Below are 8,390 nucleotides of genomic sequence, written 5' to 3'. Positions count from 1 at the left end.
ACTTTGCTTCAGACCATAAAGTGACTTTTTCAGTTTACAGTACAAAACATTTCCATCACTATCTTTTTCCTCATAACCTTCAGGTTGTTCTACATAAATTTCATGATCAATAACAGCATTTAAATAAGCTGTTTTCACATCCATTTGGTGTATTACCATATTTTTCATCCAATAAAGCACGAAGTGTACACATTCTTGCTGTTGGTGCAAAGGTCTCTCCATAGTCAATGTCTTTTACCTGTGAATATCCTTTGGCGACGTACCTTGCTTTGTATTTTTCTTCCTTGTTTGGTCCAGGTTTTACTTGATAGACCCATCTCCCACCTACTGCTGTATGTGACTCAGGCAGTGTGGTAAGGTCATAGGTGTTATTGTCTTGGAGTGAAGAGATTTCCTCGTCCATTGCTTTCTTCCACTGGGGTCCCTCTGGAGATGCAATAGCCTCTTGGTAGGTGACTGGTACTGGGATATGTGACATTCGGTAGCAATGATGTATAAAGCTATAATGCATCACACTGGAGATACTTTCGTCTCAGTAATGTAGTCATCTAATTTTGAGGGTTTACGTCTTTCTCGAGTTGGATATCTTCTTTCTTCATCTATGTTATCTGGTGTTTCGTCTTGATTTCCTTGAAGTCTAGTCTCCACCAAGATGTCATCTTCATCTGAGGTTTGCTCATCATTCGGTGGTTCAGCTACATTGGGTAAGTTCTCCATGAACTTTACACATCTTATTTTCTTTACTGTTTGAGATTCTGGGAAGTAAATTAAGTAGGCTGGGCTCTGGTCATCATAGCCCACAAATATTCCTTCCTTACTCCTGGGATCAAGTTTTATTCTTCTCTTGTTCATATGCGAAACATCTTAATCCAAATATATTCATTTTGTTGATGTTTGGCCGTCTTCCAGTAAGCATTTCCACTGGACTCTTCCGAGTTCTGGGATTATAGCACCTATTCCTGATGTAACAAGCGGCCTTCACAGCATAGCCCCACACATCTTTGGGTAATTTGGACTCAATCAGTAAACATCGAGCCATGTCAAAAATTGATTTGTGTGATCTCTCAACTGTTCCGTTTTGATGTGGAGAGTTGGGTGCACAAAACTCTTGTTTAATCTTATTCTCTATAAGGAGTGTTCTGAATTCCTTGTTTGTAAATTCTGTTCCATGGTCACATCTCAGGCGTTTTATACTGCCATATGGTGTTGTTTCTGCAAGATATCTCTTCATAGCATGCACTGTATCACCCTTATTCTTAATGAGGTAGGTTCTAAGAGCTCCTGAATAGTCATCTATGAAAGAGACACTGTACCTGTAACCTCCTTTAGCTGCTGGATCAATAGGTCCTACTACATCACAGTGTACTAAATCTAAAGGCTGTTTAGCCTTTTTGTCAGGCTCTCTATTTCTATACTGTGTCATCTTACCAAGAGCACATGTGGTACAGCTGAACTTGTTTTTACTCAAAATGTGCATTCCGTCAACAGTTGCTTCAAGCTTTTGTACATCAGCCACGTTGCAGTGTCCTAGAATTTTATGCCAATCCTCTAGGGTGTGCTTTGCTTCTCCTGAATGGATCTTGTTGAGTTTATCCATTTGAGAGTTTGTGTGTAGCTTATCTCTACGTAAGTAGAACAATTTGTTTTTCTCTACAATGTCAAATTTTCTACCATCCTTGGTGGTTAGTGAACTGCCATTAGGGGAAAAAGTAATGCTGTGTCCACTCTTAATGGCCTTACAAACTGACATGATGTCTTGCTTAAATCCTGGTATGTATAGTGCATCTTTTAACACAATACTCCTTGAGTTGCCGTCTCGATCTTGGATAAAGTCCTTGACATCACCAATTCCCTGTACAGTTCCTTGTTGCCTTTGGCCATCTGCCAGTTCTATGTAATGGTTTTGTGGATCAAAAGACTCTCGAAATCTCACAAATTTTGGTTCATTTATCTATATGTGTGAAGTGCAACCACTGTCAATCATTAGTAAACTTTCATCTGCTTCTAAGCTTAATATATTCTGTTTTCCAATGTCACACAACACTGAGGTCCCTTCAACAGGTCGTAACCTTGATGAGTGTGTTATATGGAAAGAATATTCATAATTTTGTTCTTCGCTTGTGTCATTTGCAGAATTTACTGAGTTGTTCTTCTGGTAATTGTTACCGAGAGCGACGGTCCCTCTCAGAGACTAAGTCCAAAATCAGATCTTTTGTTTGTTTCCTCTACCCAACGATCTTGGGGGATGCGTGGGGAACCGGGGGTTAAAGGGGGGGGGGGGGGTAACGGATGGCACTGGATGTCAATAGGAACCTGCAGAGATCGAAGAAAGTGATTTGTGAAACGTTAAAAAGTCGATTTCCGAGCCAAATTTATGTCCCGGAAAGCACAATAAACGAAGGAAATCGGTCAGTGAAACTCTACGGACGCCCCCGCCATCTTTGAAAGTCTATGGATTGACGCGCCAACTTTCAAAAAAACTCTACGGGAATCAAACCCAATGCTCGGTAAAAATCTACGGGATTTCACATTATCCAGATCCCCTGTGGTAATCGTACAATGCGTCCTAACCAATAAACCAACCTAACCTAAACCCTGTGGCTTTCATACACTACGATGTATATATTTCCTGGACCCCCGTGGTATTATATGCGCCTAGCCAGGGGGCTACACTGCAAGTCTGATGAACTAAAGGGGGAGGAGGGGGAGGAATCCTTAGTTTAAAGGGGGGAAGGAAAGATAAGGGTAGCTAGCTACCTGTAAATTAAAGAAGTATAAGATAAAACAGTAGGAGGGCGATACCCCTTGCATGGTTTTTATTTTTTGGTTGCAACTGGTCGGGAGTGTGGTTTATTTATCTTGAATGGAGCCAGGCTGGATGGAGGAGACACCTTTATTGATTAAAAGTCTAAAAGAGTGGAGAAAAAAAAAAATATCAATGTCATGTACCTTCTGACCGTATCGTTCTGTCAAGGTAGCAAGTCAAATAACTGTAGATTGTCCTTCTGGCATCCTCCAGATTATAACCATCTAGGCGTTCAGAAGCATGCTTATCAAATGCGAGATGTAGTTTAATAACATACAACACACCTTGAAAATGTTCTTCCCACAAGTCATAATTATTTGCATTACCATCAAATGTCTTAAATCTGGGCCCATAACCTGTTGATATGGCAGAAGAATTCATCTTCCCTGCGTGTATTAGGCCAGTCTTTCTTTGTTGGATTTCTTGGCTATCAACCAGCGGCATGTGGCCAAGGTTATTAAGCCAATGGATTCTATTTATTCTATCAATCTATATAAGGTCATTGATTACTCTACTGATGATTCTTTCATCATCTTATAGGATGTTTATCAACGTGAAGTCTTTGTTTTTTATTCTAAAGTAATTTTTCAGTTGTTGTCTTTGGTTAGAGTATATTTGGCATGTTATAAGCATGTGGTTTAGGGTGCGGCTGGTGTTGCAGTGGGGACACTGAGGAGGGAAATTTCTCTCTATATAGGGAGTGAGGTGGGTAAATCTGGTGGCATTTACCCTAAGACGGGCCAATACCACCTCCTCCCTTCTGTTTTTCCTGTGGGATGTGTCCCACAGGTCTATTTCTGGTTTGACCTTGTTGGTCAGTTGGAGGTTGGTCCACTCACTTTGCCACAGGAGATGTATTTTTGCTTTTATAAGAGACACAAAACACCTGAGATCTGTACGAACTATGGTAGTGTCCAAATCGCCAGTTGACCCGGCTAATTTGTCAGCCTGTTCATTACCATGAATGCCAGAGTGGCCTGGTACCCATATTAGTTTGATTGATTTGTTGGCACCGTGTAACTTACGAATGATATTACCCAGCAATTCATTTTTAGTGGTATCTAAGGATTTAATAGCTTTAAGTGAACTTAATGAATCGGAAAAAATAACTATTCTATCGTGGGTCGTCGATAGTGCAAAATCAATAGCTTTGTCAATGGCAAAAAGTTCAGCAAGAAAAATCGATGTATGATTCGGCAGTCTAAACTTTAGTTCACATTCAGTCGACCATACACCCGCACCTACACACTCATCTGTCTTGGAGCCGTCGGTATATATATGAAAAAAAGATAGATGTTTAATAAGGATCTCTCTGAACCTCTGGCGTACCTCACCCTCCGGCGCCATGGCCTTGGCTGATGGAAGCCAGGCTTCCATGATAGAAAAATTGGGTGTTTCCCATGGCGCTATGTTTGACTTAACCAGGGTATCGATGGTAGAGAGATCTATACCGACTTTCTCGACGAGGTCGTGGAGTCTCGTGGCAAAGAGCCTAGTGCCTCCATTGCCATTAGGGTGGCTCGGGTCTCGAGCCACCTTTGCGGCATAGGTCAGTGCTAACTGGCCGCGTCTGAGTCGGAGGGGAGGTACTCCTGGCTCCACCTCAAGACGCTCGATCCGAGTACATTTTAGGGCTCCAAGACACACACGCAAACAAGCATTCTGCACAGCATCCAAACTTTTCAAACTTGTTTTCGATGTCGATCCATACACGATTGACTCATAGTCTACTTTAGACCTAATCATTGCATTATATACCATTAGCAAAGACTGTCTATCAGCTCCCCATTTATTACCAGAAATGCACTCTCATAAATTTAGTGCTCTTTGACATTTATTCTTTAACTGACCAATGTGGTCTTTCCAATTGAGTCTACTATCAAAAAGTAGCCCAAGAAATCTAGTAGAATTTTGAATAGGTATTGGGTGGTTGTCTAGAGTTAGCCTGATGTTCGGCTTCCTGCTATGTGAAAAAAATGACCCCAATACTCTATCTAATGGAAAACCTAAAACCCCACTGGAGGCCCCAGTTATGAATCATATCCAGTGCCAATTGGATGCGATTTGCTGAGAATTCTGCATTATTGCTGGAATGCCATAATGCACAATCATCAGCGTACAGTGAGTATTTAAAATTCCGAGGAGGAGCTGGTAAGATGTCATTTATCATACATAGAAATAAAGTTGGTGACAAGACACTTCCTTGTGGGATCCCGTTTGCCTGGACAAAAATGTCCGAAAAAGTGACATTGTCAGAAAATAATTTGACAGAAAACGTTCTATCAGAGATGAATTTTTTAATAAAACAAGGCAAGTTTCCACGTAATCCGAAAGCATAAAGTTTTCTGAGTAGGTCATATCGCCATGTCATGTCGTAGGCTTTTTCTATATCTAAAAATACTGAAATCAAAAAATCTTTTTTGGCAGTTGCCTCTTGAATATGACTGTCCAGCTTTACTAGTTGATCGAGAGTTTGGCGTCCCTTTCGGAAACCGCACTGCTCGTCAACTAGTAAATTACTGGAATTTAAAAAATGCATTAGCCTACTATTTACAATTCGTTCCATGACCTTGCATAAGCAACTTGTCAACGCAATTGGGCGGTAGGAGATGGCAAATCTGGGATTACACCCTCCTTTCAATATGGGAATGATGTGGGCGAAGTGCCATGAGTTTGGAAAAGTGTGGCTTTTCCAAATTTCATTGTACACTTCTAGCAACTTAATCATGGCATCATGATTAAGATGCTTTATCATCTCATATCGAATCTCATCGGGGCCTGGGGATGTTCCTCTACAGGCTTCTAGGGCTCGGACAAGCTCATCCATTGTAAGATCTTGGTTGTAATCAAAGTCATCTCCTGTGGCAAAGTGAATTGGTTGCAGCTCAGCCGCTTCCTTGATGGGCAGGAATGCGAATGCGTGGTGGTAGTTTGCTGAGCTGCTTGTATGAGAGAACTGCCTGGCGAGTGCATTAGCAATGTCTCTAGGTGAATCGATATTATTTCCCTCTTCAATGATGTTATTGATTTTGAAAGATGTTTTTTTTCTTATTGATTTTATTGATTGTGGACCAAACCTCTGATATTTTGGTATTGCTATTTATTGTAGAGACAAAGCTTCGCCAGGAGTCTCTTTTTGCTTGTCTAATTACTCTACGAGCCCTAGCTCTTGCTTGTTTGTAATTGCAAAAGTTCTCATTAGTGATGTTATTTTGGAAAAGCCTGTAGGCCTTATTGCGTCGGCACAGCGCCCTGCGGCAATCTGGTGTCCACCATGGAACTCTATGCTTTACGCTATCTGTCGAAGTTTTAAGAATGGATAGCAAAGCTGCTTCTATAATCGAATTCTGAATATTGTTTACTTTATCATCAATGGTTTCTCCAACAAGTTCGAGCTTGACGCTCCTTGTGAAGGCGACCCAGTCTGCTTTTTTTACGTTAAATTTAGGCGCTGAAGGCGTTCTCACTGTGTCGCATGAATATCTAATCAAAATAAGAAGATGATCGCTTCCCAACGAGTCGTCAATGGTGTGCCACAGGCACTTGGCTGCTACTGATGAAGAGACCAGTGATAAGTCTATAAAGCTCAAATTCCCGGTATTATCGCCCAGCCGCGTGGGACTACCATCATTCAGAAGGACTAAATCAGACTCGTTAATCAGTTTAACTACTTGCTCACCTCTACCATCCAGCCGTAGGGAACCCCATAACGTATGATGAGCATTAAAATCACCTAAAATTACTTTATTTTGTGGCAGACGGTCCTGAAGAGCAAAGAGCTCATCATAGATTATCACTTTATCAGGCGGACAATAAACTGAACATATAGCCAGATACGTGCCATTAATTTTTACTTTGCATGCGACAAACTCCAAAGTAGAATCAATAGTCACTTCTGTAAAAGGGAGGCTTTGATGGATGTACATGGCGACTCCGCCTCCACCACTACCCTCACGATCCTTCCGACATAAATGGTAATTCCTGAGCGATACGACCTCGTCAGAGACGAGGTTTGTCAAATGTGTTTCTTGGAGAACTATAATATCGGGAGCATAGGACGAGGCTAATAATTTAAGGTCATTTACTTTAGATCTAATACTTCGACAGATCCATTGTATAATGGTTGATGCGATGATTACGTTTTATGGGGTTTGGAAGTGCCTTGTCCACCAGTTTTTATTTTCTTTTTATGGGAGGGAGGCGCCTCCTCTCCCTCGCTTCCCGGGGACCTCTCACGGGATGGTTTGGAGACAGAAGCCTCCATGTCCTGCACCTCCTGGCGAGGGAGACGACTGACAGACTGCGACCTGCTTCTCTCTCGAGAAACCGATCGCGAGCCAGACGAAGTCCTCACAGGAGTAGCCCGGACGGGAAGGTGCGCTCCGGACTGTGATTCGGTATCAGTTTCTTTAAGATGTTTTGGTTGGGTTGATGCAGCCATTTGATCGACCAATTTAGTCAACTAATAAACTTTAATGTTCAATTCCTTAACCGTTTGTTTCAATTCAGCAATTTCTTTATCCTTGGCTGCAAGCTGCTGACTGACATCACTTGCACTAGGGGTGTTGTTAGTTACTGCTGCAGCATAGGAAGTATCGGGTTTGTGTGTCAAACTTTTCACTTTCCTCTTAACTTCAGTATAACTAACTTCATGCTTTCTTATATATGCTAATGTCTCAGTCTCCTTCTTCATGATGCTGCACTCGGCAGATCTTGAATGAGGGGGACCTCCACAGTTAGCACATTTGGAAATTTGGCTAGTACATGCGATGGTGTCATGGGCTTCAGCACATTTACGGCAAATAAATTTAGATGAATCTTTGTCAATACATCTTAATGAGGTGTGTCCAAATTTTTGGCATCTATTACAATGCATTGGCTTTTGGACATAGGGTCTTACTTGAACACGTTCATAACCGACATTGACATATTCAGGGATTTTATTCAAAGCAAAGGTAAAAAAACACAGTCCAGTTTTCGTTCGTACATTCCCGTCCTTTTTGGTCATACAATGAACGTCCACTACGTCTTGGTCCTTCATGCTCTCAAGAATTTCACTTTCTTCCATCGTCCTCAAATCCTTGTGAAAGATAACTCCCTTACAGGTATTTTGGCCAATAGGAATAGTTACTCTTACTCGAAGATCATGAATTTGCGTCAGCTTAAGTAAATCCTTAATCTGGGAGTTGTATTGTACTTTAACAAGGAGGCTTCCAACTCGCAATTTTTTGACAAAATCAAAATCGCCGTCCACTTGACCATCAAGGACCTTTTTTGATGTTAAAGGGGTTCACGTTCAAAAGCGACTGATTTTCATTCACGCATTTTACATTCGCGAACCTTGCATTCTGGGTGGGGATTTTGAAAGTTGGTCGTCTCGTCTTGTCATTAGTGGGGGTTCCGTTCATGGTCGAATTAGTCATAGAATGGTCATGAGCCGCCCCTCCTCCTTGAGGAGGAGAAGGGGTAGCCGGGGTATCAATCATACTGGGTATCGGACCAGGTCCGACCCCTTTCCTCAAAACGTAGTCCTGAAGGGACAAAAACCTCTTAACTTTTGTTATCAACCTAACAGCAATAGGTA

This window comes from Penaeus chinensis, chromosome 9, assembly GCF_019202785.1.
Source record: "Penaeus chinensis breed Huanghai No. 1 chromosome 9, ASM1920278v2, whole genome shotgun sequence".
NCBI classification, from domain to species: domain Eukaryota; kingdom Metazoa; phylum Arthropoda; class Malacostraca; order Decapoda; family Penaeidae; genus Penaeus; species Penaeus chinensis.
Note: the sequence above shows the minus strand (reverse complement) of the source record.